Below are 14,337 nucleotides of genomic sequence, written 5' to 3' on the forward strand. Positions count from 1 at the left end.
GGGCTGTGGTTCTCTGCGAGAAGAAAGACGGGGTGGGCGGACGGGCTGTGCAGCGGGGGCAGGACGCGCGCACGGACGCTGGAGGGGGCTCTTTACCGCCGCGGCTCCCTTCTCCACCTCCCCTTTAGGCGGGGGCCGGGTGGGTAGTGGGAGGAGAAGGAGGAGGCGGCGATAGCGGCAGCAGCAGCAGCAGCAGCAGCGAGCCCGGCAGAGAGAGCCTTAGCAGCAGCGCCCGTTTCCCGCTCCTTGGGTCGGCGGGACGTAGCGGGGCTCTTGGCCCCTGCGCTTTGGCCGGGGCGCCCCTTTCTTTGCCCTCCGCGCGCGCCAAGGCGGGCGAGCTCTAGCCATGGCGACCTTGGTCCCGTCGCTCCCTCGCGGCTCCCCCTGCCTCCCGCCCTCTCCTCCTCCTCCTCCCCCTGCCGCTGCCGCTGCCTCTTCCTCCGTCTCCCGCTGGAACCTTTAATGGCTCGGACCCTCCGGCGGCCCCACCAGCCCGACTTGTTCTGCGCCACCAGAGCGAGCGAGAGCCCGAGAGGAGCGCCGCCGCGCACGGTGAGAGGGCGCACGGACCGGGGAACAATGGGAAGGCGAAGGCGGCGCTGGGGGGGCTGGGGGCGGTGGCGCTCGCCGGCTCGGCTGAGGGGGCGGCAACCGGGTCCAGGGGGCGCTTGGTGGGGTCGGGCTGTGGCGGGGGAAGGCAGGCAGAAGCCCTTTCTGTTGCTACGCAGCGGCCGGAGGAGACGCTCCGTCCGGGAAAAGCCGCTTTGGCCGGGCTGAGGGGTGTGTGTGCGCGCGCGCGCGGTGTGGCGCTGGGTTCCCCCCCCACACCTGACACCCGCCCCCGGTTGGGTTTCCACGCTGCGACTTCCAGAAGTTGGTGCCTTTTGTCTCTCCGGCGATTGGGAAGTTGCTCGGGCAAAGGGCATCGCGCTCCCTTCTCGTCTTACTTCGCTCTCCCCGCCCCCGTCGCGCTTTGCAGTATCTGTCGCCGGGGGAGGGGGCGGCGAGGAGGGAGGAACTCGCTCGCCCGCCCGCCGCCACCACAATCCCTCCCCAGGCGGGACTGGGCGGGGGGAGCTTTGAAATATTCTAGATCCTGGATCGTCCTATATGATCCTCCCGGCCAACCTTTTCCTTGTTTGACTGCCTTGGCTGCCATGCGGTGGAACCAGGCAGGGGCTGGCTGTGCACAAAGGAAGCCAAGGAGGGAGCGCCTGGGATGGACGGGCAAGCGGGCGGGACGAACAGATCTAGGGAGTCACCGGGTTTGCTTCTCATTTGGAACCGGGACCGTTCAGATTAGCGGGAGGGTCGAGTCCCGTCGCCGGGTGGATGGGTGGGCGTGGAGCAGCACTTTGCAAGGAGCATGTGTGTGTGCGCGCACCCAAGTTGGGGGCGGGTGAAGCAACTAAGGTAGCGGGGGGGGGGATGATATCAGAGGTTGCTTACCATGGGCCAAGGTGAGGCTTTTGCGTTAAGGTGGCAGATCTAAAGTGCCTTTAAGGGCAGGGGGCTCTGTGGAATCTGACACGTTGGGCGCAATCCAATCCTGCAGGAGGCCCATTGAAATGAAAGGGAGCCGCGCTGGAGCACGGAGGTTCAATTTAAATGAGTCTTGCACAGGGGGATGACCTGATGGATTGTGCCATATGTTAATTATTGGGAGGGAGTTCCACTTTGCCTTTCGCGTCTGAGAACCAAAACATTTTGGGTTGACCTTGGCAGGATTGCGGGGAAACCCTCCCCCTTTTCTAGAAGCCATGGCCCCAACCTGCCCTGTAATGTATGTTGGTGGATTTACAGATTCAGGGTTAAAAGTGGGACTGATGCCCACTTCAACCATTGATATGTAGGGCTAGTGTTTGTTGTTGTTTATTCGTTCAGTCGCTTCCGACTCTTCGTGACTTCATGGACCAGCCCACGCCAGAGCTTTCTGACTGCTGTCGCCACCCCTAGCTCACCCAAGGTGTTAAGTACAAGCAAAAGGAATCACTTCTGAATATTGAGCAGAAAAGGTGGGGACGTTATGGAAGAGATTTAAATAATCCTGCTATTGAGAAGGGCATTCTGTACCCCAGGGGCAGGCAACCTGATGCCTTCCAGTTGTTTTGGGTTACAGTTCTGGTATGCCCCAGGCAGCATGGCCAATGGTCAGGGATTATGGGAGTTGTAGTCTGAAATATCTGGAGGGCACCAGTTGCCTACCCCTGCTATACCCACAACCATTCAGTCAGAATCTGATTTATAGATATAAATGGCTGCTGGTCCTGATGGCTATATGTTACCTCCAGTATCAGAGGCAGTAAGCCTATGAACACCAGTTGCTGGGGAACATGGGCAGGAGGGTGCTGTGGCACGCATGTCCCACTTGTGGGTTTCCTGTGGGCAGCTGTTTGGCCACTGTGTGAACAGAATGCTGCACTAGATGGATCCTTGGTCTGATCGAACATAGATCTTATGTTCTTATAGATCCTAAATCTCAGTGGGCCTGAGAACATGTAAATAATAATAATAATAATAATAATAATAATAATATATCATTCTGCTCTCCATCCAATAAATCCATTTCCCCCAACCTAGTGACATCCAGCTGTGTTGGACCAGAACTCCCAGCAACCCCCAGTCACCAGGTTGGTGAAGGCTGCAATAAATGATGAACCCTTCGCCATAGGTGCAGTTACAACCGATCCCTTGCACTGTGACATTAAGCCCCAATCTTCAGTCCGGAATGATCCAAACCAGTTTAGGGACTCTGCATTGTAGCGGACCTTTTTTCTTTGATCAGCAAGTGCAGCAGAAATACTTCATAGTGTACTCTCTTTGGGCTGCTTCACAGATGTGTTTACATAAATTGCTTTCTTATCACTTGGTTACTTAACACTTGATGACTCACAGCTGAATGTGTGAACTGGCTCAGTATAGAAAGCATTAGGTTTGGAGTGATGGGAAGTGATACAAAAGTTCTGTTATCATATGTGGTGGCTATGCACACTTTCCTGGGAGTAAGCCCCATTGTTCACAATGACACTTACATTTGAGTAAACATGCAGAGCCTTGTTCATTTGTGCAAATTATCACTGCAGTCTAAGGTTGGGATGCTAGTCAGTTAACTATACTTGACAGAGGTCAAATATTTCATAGAGTAAAAGAAAGCCGTTGTGTAAACAGTACTGTGTTAAGTAGTAACAATGAATGGCTGCCAATTGCAAATACAATATTAAGTAAGATTGGCAGTTTCAAATTATAGATGAGTGGTTGTCAATGAATCATGCACAGTTCTTTGGGTTGGTAAAATTTATTAGTGTTTCAATAGTTTTCAGTACCAGTCCCCCTCACCTTAAATTTAAACAATGTATAAGACATGTTCTTGTCTTCAAATTTGTATAATTATTCTACGTAATACAGCATTTAAATCACATTAAGTGTGCTTTAATTTCCCCCTCAAACATTTCAAGTCAAATACTTGTGCTTTGCAAAAAAAAATAAAAAAATAACATGGGGTATTTTTTTTTGCTTTGTTGTTTAATAAATACAAGTAAAATAAACATGCTAAATTAGATCACTCTAGAGCATGAGAACATTTTGTGAAGTAAAATGAGTTCTTAAAAAATGCAAATAAGCCTAATGTTACCAGAAAATCCACATTGTGTAAATGGCAGCCTATTACCTCATAGCTGGTGTCATCCGATAGTGATAGCAGGTATGAGATTCCCCTTGCCTCCAAGCCCTGTAGGTGTTCCTCCCCACACTAGGGTGACCATATGAAAAGGAGGACAGGTCTCCTGTATCTTTAACAGTTGTATTGGAAAGGAAATTTCAGCAGGTGTCATTTGTACGTATGGAGAACCTGGTGAAATTTCCCCTCTTCCTCACAACAGTTAAAGCTGCAGGTGCCCTGCCCTCTTTTAAATCTGGTCACTCTACTATAGCTCCTGCAGCTTTAACTGTGGTGATGAAGAGGGAATTTCACCAGGTTCTCCATATATACAAATGACACCTGCTGAAATTTCCTTTTCTATGCAACTGTTAAAGATACAGGAGCCCTGTCCTCCTTTTCATATGGTCACCCTACCCCCCAGCATATCATTTATGAGCAGGCTTCCCCTGCTCTACAACACTTTTGGGAGAGCTCTGCCTCTCCTCCCAGTTGAACTATATTGTCAGTTTCATGTTAATAGTCTTTTGATTAACTGTAGGCATCTCTGAACTGATGTAAAGTGTACAAAGGAGTATGAAACAAACATACACAGGCGTCTCACCTCATCACAGTAACACAGGCTTAGTATAGTCAGAATTCTGGGGGTTAGTGGCTCAATTTGCAGTATTTGGTGGGTGCTAGAGATAGGGCCTTCTTGGTGGTGACCCCTGCCCTTTGGTCCCAAGAGATATATGGCTAGCTCCATCTGTTGTTTTTAAGAGGGTTTTAAAAACTTGTTTGTTTTCTTTGACTTTTAATTGAAAGGATTTTTATGATACATGTTGTTTTTGTTGTTGGTCTGTTCTGAAATTGGTTTTAAAATTCACTTATGGTGTTATGGACTTGTTATACTGATAGAATTGTATGGTATTGTAAGTCAGAAAGACTGCAGTCTTGAAAGGCAGCTAAGAAATTCATTGAATAAATAAATAATAAAATTAACAGGTATGCACTGCATATTCAAATACATGCACATTTTAATGATCCATTCAGTTCTGCTCCTTAATAACAGGAATGTGGAGATGACTGGGAACATTTTGGAGGTACATTCCATGAGACTACCTGCATTGTCTCTCACATGCTACATGACCCATGCACACACACATTGCCCTTGAGTCCATTTTGATAGGCTTTCATTTGGAAAAGAACTCTACACATGCTCAGAAGTACTCCGCTTACGACACCCTATGCGAGACACTGTAGGGAGGAGGGACATCTGTGATTGAGGCTGTGATTTATAAAGCTTGTAGGAGGGGCTGGAATCTTCTATAAGATAGTAGTTCTTACATACTTTTCTTTTAAAATTTTTGTGAATGGCTTTGAGAACTTTTTTGCTAAAAGCTATCCAAACTACAAACCCCCTCCTTTACCTTTGTAATTAGTATGCTTCTGTGTTTTGTTATTCAGATAAATTCTTTACATTCTTGGTTGCTGTTTCACAACATTCAATCGGTCAATTACCCAAGGGTGTTTTTGTTTAAACAAACAAAATGGTGCAATGCCAATTCTACTGAATCATGAAATGATTTGTGAGCCAGTCTATCTCATGGTTGAAATCCCATGTAGTTGTGCTAAGCATAGTTGTTGCCCTCCTTCCCCACCCACCCCTGGAAAAATGGCAACACTAAACCAGCAAGAGCTTTTAAAAACCTATAAACTGATGGACCTGGTTGATGACTTGTCCCCCAAACTCCTGGCAGTCACAGGTCTTTTCCCTGTGTGCTATTCTGTAAAAAAAACAACCTCCACCCCCTGCTGATACTCAAAATAATGGACTGTTTTCAGGTGGTGGAGCAGCCAAGGAACTCCTTCCTCTTTTTCATCACACACACCTCTGTTCATTTTCTTGCAAGCTGTCTGGCTCCTGTTTCTGCATCCTCATACCTGGTTCCATTTGAACAGGAACACTACTTCAGAAGGACAAAAGGAACTGTAGAACCACATGGGAGGTGGTAAAACAGTATCCTTGCACTTGGGTACTTCACCAGAGGGCCTCCAATGGATGCCTCCCCCTTCCCCGCCCTGTCTGTGATGCAGCAAATGGCTGCCAGAGAGACGGCCTTCTTGGTGGTGGAACCTCCGTTGTAGAATGCTCTCTCCCCAGAGAGGTTTTCCCAATGCCTATTTTATTCTCCTTTCAGAGCCGGGCAAAGGACTTTTTTTTATTTCCCACAGCTTTTTATATGTGATTTTGATACTGTTGTCTGTATTTTGCTACTTTTATTAATTTTGTGGGTTTCAGCTTGCTGTCCTTTTAGTATTGCTGATGCTGTTTTTTGGTAAACAATCCTGGGAATATAATTGAAGGGCGTTATACAATACTAAATAAAAAAATCTAGATCAGACTGGAAGACAGAGGGGATGTGTGTGCTGTGTTACTAAGCAACCACATTTGTAGTTCCTTCAGTCACCCTTCTCCTTTTCAGATAATCTTATTGCTGGCATGCAGCCAGCAAGGCTATTCGGTTCCTTCTTTCTATCTGACCTGGGCTCTGCTTGTTTTGGTTCTTGTTCCGTGTTCATCTGTGGATGGGGAACTGGATGTGAATCAACTGAACCTGAAGATAGAGATGGTGATAGTTGGCAGGTCCTGTGTCTTGGGATTTGATGTCTTCCCCTGGTGTTGCTCGTATATATTGACGTGCAGCAGCAGTACCCAGGAGTACATCTCAGCAAACCTTCCTTACAAGAAGACTGTACCTTTTCCATCTGCCATTTCCTCCCAGACACATTTGAGAGCACAGAAGTCCTAAGGGCTTGTGAAGGCCTACTCCACAAATTATGCGTTTTGATGTACACTTAAAAATATAAGGCGTGAATGACATAAATATGTGTTCACTAACATGTATATCATACAGAAACACTTAGGGCATGTCTAGATGGGGCAAAATCCCGGGGATCGTCCGGGAATGATCCTGAGACCACGAGACGTGTGGCAGTCTGTTCCGGTTTGTCCCAGCTCCCCGCGAGTAACCGGGCACAGGGCATGGAGCTCCTCAGGAGCTTGGTTCCCATCAGGTGTGAGGGAGGTGGGAACGATTTTTTTTTAAAAAAGAAACCTACCTTTGTGCAGGAGCACTTCTGTGCTCAGTTGCAATAAATAACAAAATGGCAGGCACAACGTCCTCGGGGGACATTGCACGCCACGTGTAGACAGGGGGAGAATCCCACGATCACCATAGCGTGAGATCCTTCCCCTTCCCTCCTGGAAAGCTGGGAGGCCTAGACATGCCCTTAGTCAGGGAGTCAGGATTGTGTGCAACTCACTGTTGACTATACTCAATCGGGAACCCAGATTTGCCTTTGTGTCTTGTGTGAAATGGGCTTTGCATAGCTTTCCCCTTATGTCTCATTGAATTATCCTCCCTTATGTCCTGTTTATGATCTCCTGTATCAACTGGGAATAGCCCAGTTCCGGCAGCAAGAATATGCGAGTGCAGTATTCTTAGTGGCTGCCTCATAAGTATGCCGTTCTGTTTCTCTGGAGTCCTGATGAAGGCCAAATCTTCTTCTTTTAATTGTTATAAATTTTATTAATTTGGACAGACATTTGATGGACTGGGGGAAAGTTGGATGGATATAAGGTTTTAGTGTATATTTTGTTGAGTGATTTTCTAAAAGTATTCCTTTTTCAAATATGTTTTTTGAATTGTAAAAACGTATTGTTAAATATGTTATTTTCAATAAAATATTGAATCAATCTAATATATTGAATCAATCCAATATAAAATGCTTTTGAACCCAAGTTTAGATTATTCTAAAAAGTTCTAAGTTGCAACATCCACCCCAACCCCCCTAGCTTCCTGCCCAAGCCATAGTGAGAAAGTTTGCTGTAGAAAATAACTGACACGAGGCCTGGCCAGTCCAAAATGGAGGTGGGGGTGAGAAGGCACCTTTAAGTAGCAGGTTTGGTTGGCAGCAGAGTCCAAGTCATAGGAAGCTGCTTTATATTGACTGAGGCCAGATAGTATTGTTCACTTTGATTGTTAATGACTCTCCAGACTGTCAGTGAAAGGTCTTTCACAGACCTTCTATCTGAGTTAGTTTTTAACTGGAGATGTTGAGATAGGACCTGTGGCAGAACACAGTGATCCATGGGGACTGCTTTCTGTCCTATTTCTTTCCCACTGTCTGCTGCCCTAGATTGCCCTGCCAACCAATACAGCTGCTGATTAGTGTTATAATCTCGCCCTACTAGGCAGAAACATAATCTGCCATTCTGGGTGTTGTTATTTATTTTTTTTTGAGGTGTGGATATGACTAAAGTTTCTCCAAGGTTATTTAACATTTTAATTGGTAGTGCCTGTAGTGGGTTATGTATAATTAGGACTGCTAGTTATAATTGATTTTAATCAGTGTGATTATCCACTCAACGTTTCATTGGCTAATTAAAATTTGCGCCTCGATTAGCTTGATATTGGAAGCAATAGTCAGGCTTGGGATACTTGAAGGGTAGGCCACTGGCCTGGTTAAGAACCTGAAGAGCAATGCTGGATCAGACCAAGGATCCATCTAGTCCAGCGTTCTGTTCACACAGTGGCCAACCAGTTGTCCACGAGAAACTCACAAGCAGGACATGAGGGCACACTCTTCCATGTTCCCTAGCAACTACTATACAGAGACATATTGCCTCTCATATTGGAGGTAGCATAAATCCATCAGGCCTAGTAGCCATTGATAGCCTTATCCTCCATGAATTTGATCAATACCTTTTTCAAGCCATCCAAAGCGGGGGCCCTCACTACTTCTTGTGGTAGCAAATTCCATAATATAATTATGGTCACAAATCTCTCTCTTCCCTGAGCCAAAATTGACAGAATTCCTTGGAAAATAACTTTTCCCTCTCATCATTTATCCAAAACTAGTATGTAGTTTTCATAGAGGATGAACTTATTTTGGGTTGGATCAAGCCTTACTCGTGCTTAGAGTAGATCCATTGAAATCAGTTAGCAAAGTTAGTCACAACTAATTTAAGTCTCATGGATTTCAGTGGGTCTGCTCTTAAGTTAGACCCAACCCTTCAACTTCATATATATATATATATATATATATATATATATATATGCATGGGGGAGGGGAGACCCACAAGCAGTTGAAGGTGAAAGGTAAAAAATGAAAGCAAGGGTCAATATGGGTTGTATACAATAGTTTCCTTCCACTAGCAGAACAGGCACTGCTGCCACATTGAGTTTCCCCTCCCCTCTGCAGGCCCCCAGATGCACTCAAATCTGCTCCTGAGTTTCGGGACCCTCTGGAGCAGATTTGGGAGTGTATGGTGGGCAGCAGAGGGGAGATGGGGAAGGGAAACTCAATGCACTAGTGGAAGTCCACTCATGTAACATTGGATGGAGCCCTTATCTTTTAAATCTGGTTCATTCATGGTTACATATGGGCCTTGAACATATTCATTTTTGAAACTGCTTATTGCTATTGGGAATGCTACATATATTTATTTTCTGATAAGGTCATGGCTTTCATTCATTTCATTTTTGCCATCTCACACTTAAGAGAAATGTCCTTTTTTCAGGAACTTCAGAGTGCCTTCTGTGCATTGTAAAATGTCAGTGATTGATTTAATTTTAATTGGCAGAAAAGCTGGCAGCAAATCAATGTGAAACTCTTTAATCAGTGTATATTCCTTGGTACTAGTAAGCACAAGTTTGGTAACAATTTTTAGAAACTCTTAGTTCCTCAGTCTATAAATTGTAAGCAAGATAGAAGTCTTACCCAGTTTTCTTAAGGTTTTGTTGTATTTGGCATTTTTATAACTGTACTATGATATATTGAAGATAACATGTTTTTCAATCATGTTTTCTTCTCAGGGCTTCTTTCAAATAGATTGGTCTCTGGAGAATGAGGACATAACTGTTTAGGTATCTACTATCTGGATGTTTTAGTGTTTTATCTTCTAGACACATAGACATACTCTTTGTAACACATCCAGTATAAATCTTAGGAGAAGCTATTGATACTGGAGTCAATCCAATTTAAGTGAAATTATGCTGTGTTTTAACAATCCCTCCAAAGTCTTGTACTGATAAATATGTTGCTAGTTGTAGTTTATTCCCATTCAAAATATGAGTCTGCCACTAAAAGGTAAAGGACATCTTTGGTTTATAGTTAGGCCACAGCTAGACCTAAGGTTTATCCTGGGATCATCCAGGGTTCGCCCCTGCCCGAGCACTAGATCCCCTGTGTGTCACCTAGATGAACAGGTTTGACCCCTGGACGATCCAGGGATACACCTTAGGTCTAGCTATGGCCCAAGTCATGTTAAAGAGTCAGTGTGGTGTAGTGGCTAGAGTGTTGGACTGGGAGTCAGGAAATCTAGGTTCTAGTCCCCACTCAGCCATTGAAGCTCACTGGTGACTTTGAGGAATTGAATGCTGAGAGCCATAGTTCTTGAGCCAGATCTTTCCTTTAAAACGTTTTTTCTGAGGCTGTTCAGTGGGCTGTGCAAAATCTTAGTGCTAGTACTTGCTACTTGGGCCTCCCCTATTGTTAGGAAATATGTTCTTTGCCGAAAAAGTTGGCTAGGATTTAAAGGTTGTTTCATAAAGTAAGTTTGTAGCTAATTGAGTTGGCTGTGTCACGGAGAAGTAATTTAGATACCTTAACAGATTAATCCCATCGGGACGGGTCAAGAGAGTTCACCATTTCCTAAGCCCTTCTGGGCTCACTCCAGCCAGGGCAGAAGCTAGGGCACACCTTCCCTGCCATCACCACTTTTTCCCCTGGTGGTTGATCCTTTTTAACGCTTTCTCTTTCTGTTGGTTTCAATGGAAGAGAAAACAAGTACACCAGCTCCAGGACAGGCATGCTTCATTGGATCCAGGGCTCCTCCAATACACCCATTCCTTCCCTCCCCCTTCCCTCCTCAATGGCCATCAGAGCAGTGACTGGGTGAGTTTGCACATAACAGTAGCCTATGGCAAAACTCCTTCTCTGCCTGCAGAAAGTCCACTCATCCAACTCTATCCTTCAGCTACCTTGTCTGGGAGCTTAGGATTGCTTCCTCCATGGCAGTTGTTGTATTAGCATTCAAAAATAAGTTAACACAAATTATCATGACTGGTCTAGCTTTAAATGCTGCAGTCATATGGAGAGAATTTTTATTTATGGTTTGCACCCTTACTCCTGAGTACATTTGGGGCTGGCATATCTTTTTCGTATTTGCACTTGCTAGGCCTTTTTTTTAGTCACTAAATCTAACTCTGATAGAACAGGAAGTTGTGCAGAAGCCTTGCCTACACTAAATAGCTCTTCCCTACCATAATGATCTGGTTATACTCATATAAGTCTTTCTCATGGGTCTCCAACTTTTTTAATTGACTAGCCAAAAACCCTAACAAATTGTGAAAATGTGTGTGGAGTAGCTATGTTGCTTGTTATTCACCCCTGTGTATCAACATTCACTCTTGACTCGTGTTTTCATGCATGAGACACTTTTCTGGTGGGTGTTGGGAGCTAGGCAAGCAAATGAGTCTGACATGAGGGTGGATATTTGTTGCTAAAGGCATGGGTTGCTCTTTAAGGGGAAGAGTGAGTTGGAGAGCTCCTTCTAAAGTGGAAGGCTGAAGATTCTCCACATAGACTACTACTTCCCCTCCCTCTCAGCTTTAAGATGAATCTTCTCTTGTCTACAACTCTAAAGCAATGTAGGGAGGAAAGGTAAACACGATAAACACAAGATAGTTTGCTGCCTAGGGCAAAGGTCAAAATGCCCCCCACCCCATTCCACATGTAGAAGCTGACCAGACTGCCATTTGAAACTTATTTCAACTGACAGCATCCTCCATCTCACCTGAGGGCAGCAGGCTAGCTTAGGGGAGGTAGAGCAGGCTCTTCCAACAGAGGGAAAAGTCCAGGGGGCTGAGACCGCCACGTCACCACTCTGCCTAATGGTAGAGCCAGCCCTGTTCATAAACCTGTGGAAATTACTGAAGATGCCCAAAGCTGCAGTAGGGCAACAGGCTTGCATTAATGCCACCTGTATTACCACTAGGAAAAAGATAATACTGTAATCTATGTTTTTAACAGATCAATTTAGAGATGCTAAGTAACACTTTTAAAAATGTTTTATACCAATGTGCTTATCAGGAAGCTGGCTGGATGTCTGGGATGGAGTACAGTTTCATATTAAGTGTATGCTTGTTAGCAAACTTGAATTTGCTGCCATGTAATATGTGAACTGATCATAAACAGTGAAAGGAAATGGAATGAAAATCATTGACTTTGAACAAAAGAGCTACTTTGGTCTAGCCCAAGAGTTCATGCTTACCCGGTGGGATTTTGGAGTTGTTTTCTTTGAACAGTTGATCACAGTACCATATCATAAACTGTGTTTATAGCTCCCTCCTTTTTCAAACAGAAGGCAGGTGGGGTGGGTGATGGGGGGGGGCGGAACTACTGATCAAGAAGCATGTTCAAAGCACCAGTGCATGAACAAAACTGGCTGGACAAGTTCTTTGGATCCTGGCCATGGGTAAGCATTGTATTCATTTCACTCTTCTTTTAGTTGAATATGTGTGAACATAACAGGGTGGATAAAAATCAATGATTTTTTCTTTAAAAAAAATCATTTTTTAAATTTAAATCAGTTTTTTTTACTTAAATCGGATTTTTTTTAATAAAACGCTTTTTGAGGAAAAATCTATCTAAAGATAGTTTTCTATTTAAAATACATTATAGTCCAAAGGTTATTCATCATGAAATAAGGATTAGTTTTTAATTATGTAGCATGAGGCTGTTAAATTTTTTGGTAAATGAATTCCATTAATCCATTCACAATGTCATGCTCTTCCAGAGGTTTCTGTAAGATTATTTTTCTCCTTCCAATAAAGTACAACAGAAAAGTTGTCCAAATATAAACTGGAGATAGTTCACCTCGCAATAATTTCATAATTATCTATCTATGATGTGTTTCTAATAGTATAACCAAATCAGTATTTCTTTGATATAATTGTAAAACTAATCCGAAAAGTTGCTCTTCTAAAAATGAAACCTTCATCTGGTTATAAAAATTAAGATTATACCAGCAAGAATGAGTCTTTGGTAACTCTGTGTTGTGTAAAATATTGCAAGGAAAAGCGCACTTTTGGGGGTGGGGGACTCACATGATTAAATCGAATCTTTCTGAATAGTGATATAAATCATGATTTAAATCAAATTGATTTAAATCAAATCCACCCTGGCAGATACGTTCCTGTAAATTATTCCCTAGCAGTTGGTTTTAGACAGCAGGATGAAAGAACATGCTGCAATTACACAGAAAAGACAGAGTTTGACAGGGCAGTGGTAAAAATTACTTCTCACTGTTCAGACTTTTTTTGAGCTGGAGCTACTGAACCTTTTAAGAGGAATTTGGATGACGCAAACGAGAAGAACAGCATAATACGTCATTGTTCAAAGGTTATTGGTAACAACTAAAACAACCTCTTTAAATAAGATCCAGGCTTCTGCATCTGTTTGTTTCCTCTGATAGGTGACTAATTTATTTCAGAAGAATTTTAAAGCAATTTGCCAAAGGCAAGATGGGGGAAAATGTAAGAACAGAATAATTGTGTGAATAAGTATATAGATGAATCAAATATGCATCTGTGAAGGATGGTTTTACTTGCTCATTAACTACAGCAGATGGATACACAAGCTAGAAATGTATCTTGGGTTCTAGATTGTAGAGAAACAAGTTGAAATCCCAGAAAAATGTCTTGTAGTGAAAGGAGAGCCACTGCACTATCAGTCAAAGATGCTGTATTCTGCCTTGACCTTCTGCGTGCTTGGGAGATGGCTCTTATAGGAGTTTTATGAACTCTCTGAAAACCACTGTTGCATACCTTCCCAGATTGCTAAAGAAACCTCTGCTTCATAGCTCTTTCAGGGATCTGACCAAACTTTTAATAGTTCAAATGGGCTGGCAGATTTATCACAGTTAAATTATCATTGCCATTTAAGGCACTATACCCACCGGTCATGTCCTAGCAGCGCCCCATTCATTTCCCTCTTAATATCTGTGCCACTCTGGTTATCCAGATTTACACTAAGATAAGGATACCAAGAAAGAAAAAACTAGCATGTTGTTTGTGATAGGTCCATACTTACAAGGGGACTAGTACAAGACAAAGAAGGAAAGAATCATACAAAATTTGGGAAGGAAGTATACCTGGCAGAGGGACCCTCACTGGTTTTTTTTAGTTTTAATATGATGATTAGTATCAGACTACCAATTTAATTTAGCAAGAACACTTATCAAGAAAAAAATCTTTAGTTCAGTCACTGTGAGTGTAGGACACATTCATCAACTAAAGTATGGCTTTTCTTTCTTGTTTATGAAGTTAGAAGTGCTGTTGACTCCAGAGGCAGGGCAGTCAGACAAATGCTCATGGCAGCAAATACAGAGTAGCACCTGGTAGCACCGTGCAGAAGGAAGAATGGAAGGAAGGAGGAAAGAAATCAACACATATATCATCAATTCTTAAAGTGCAGACTGCCTGCTGAATTCGTCTTCCTACTCCCTTCACCGTAACTCAGTAGAGAGCCAGTGTGGTGTAGTGGCTAGAGTGCTGGACAGGGAGTTGGGAGATCCAGGTTCTTGTCCCCACTCAGCCATGGAAGCTCACTGGGTGACTTTGGGCCAGTCA

General features: G+C 43.9%; 1 protein-coding gene across 6 annotated transcripts in view; it reads left to right on the forward strand.

Annotated features, from left to right (window-relative positions):
* The first annotated feature begins 217 nt into the window (after positions 1 to 217).
* Positions 218 to 14,337, forward strand: part of FARP1 (FERM, ARH/RhoGEF and pleckstrin domain protein 1) — a 194,293-nt gene continuing 180,173 nt past the window's right edge. For 4 of the 6 annotated variants that reach the window (XM_063126101.1, XM_063126105.1, XM_063126104.1 and 1 more), the window contains exon 1: positions 218 to 552. The gene's annotated coding sequence lies outside the window, so the exon portion shown is untranslated. Of the gene's footprint in view, positions 553 to 758; positions 781 to 6,438; positions 6,483 to 14,337 lie in introns of those variants that run through there. The other 2 variants (XM_063126102.1, XM_063126103.1) reach the window with 2 other exon arrangements.

The sequence above is a fragment of the Elgaria multicarinata genome, chromosome 5, assembly GCF_023053635.1.
Source record: "Elgaria multicarinata webbii isolate HBS135686 ecotype San Diego chromosome 5, rElgMul1.1.pri, whole genome shotgun sequence".
Classification (NCBI taxonomy): Eukaryota; Metazoa; Chordata; class Lepidosauria; order Squamata; family Anguidae; genus Elgaria; species Elgaria multicarinata.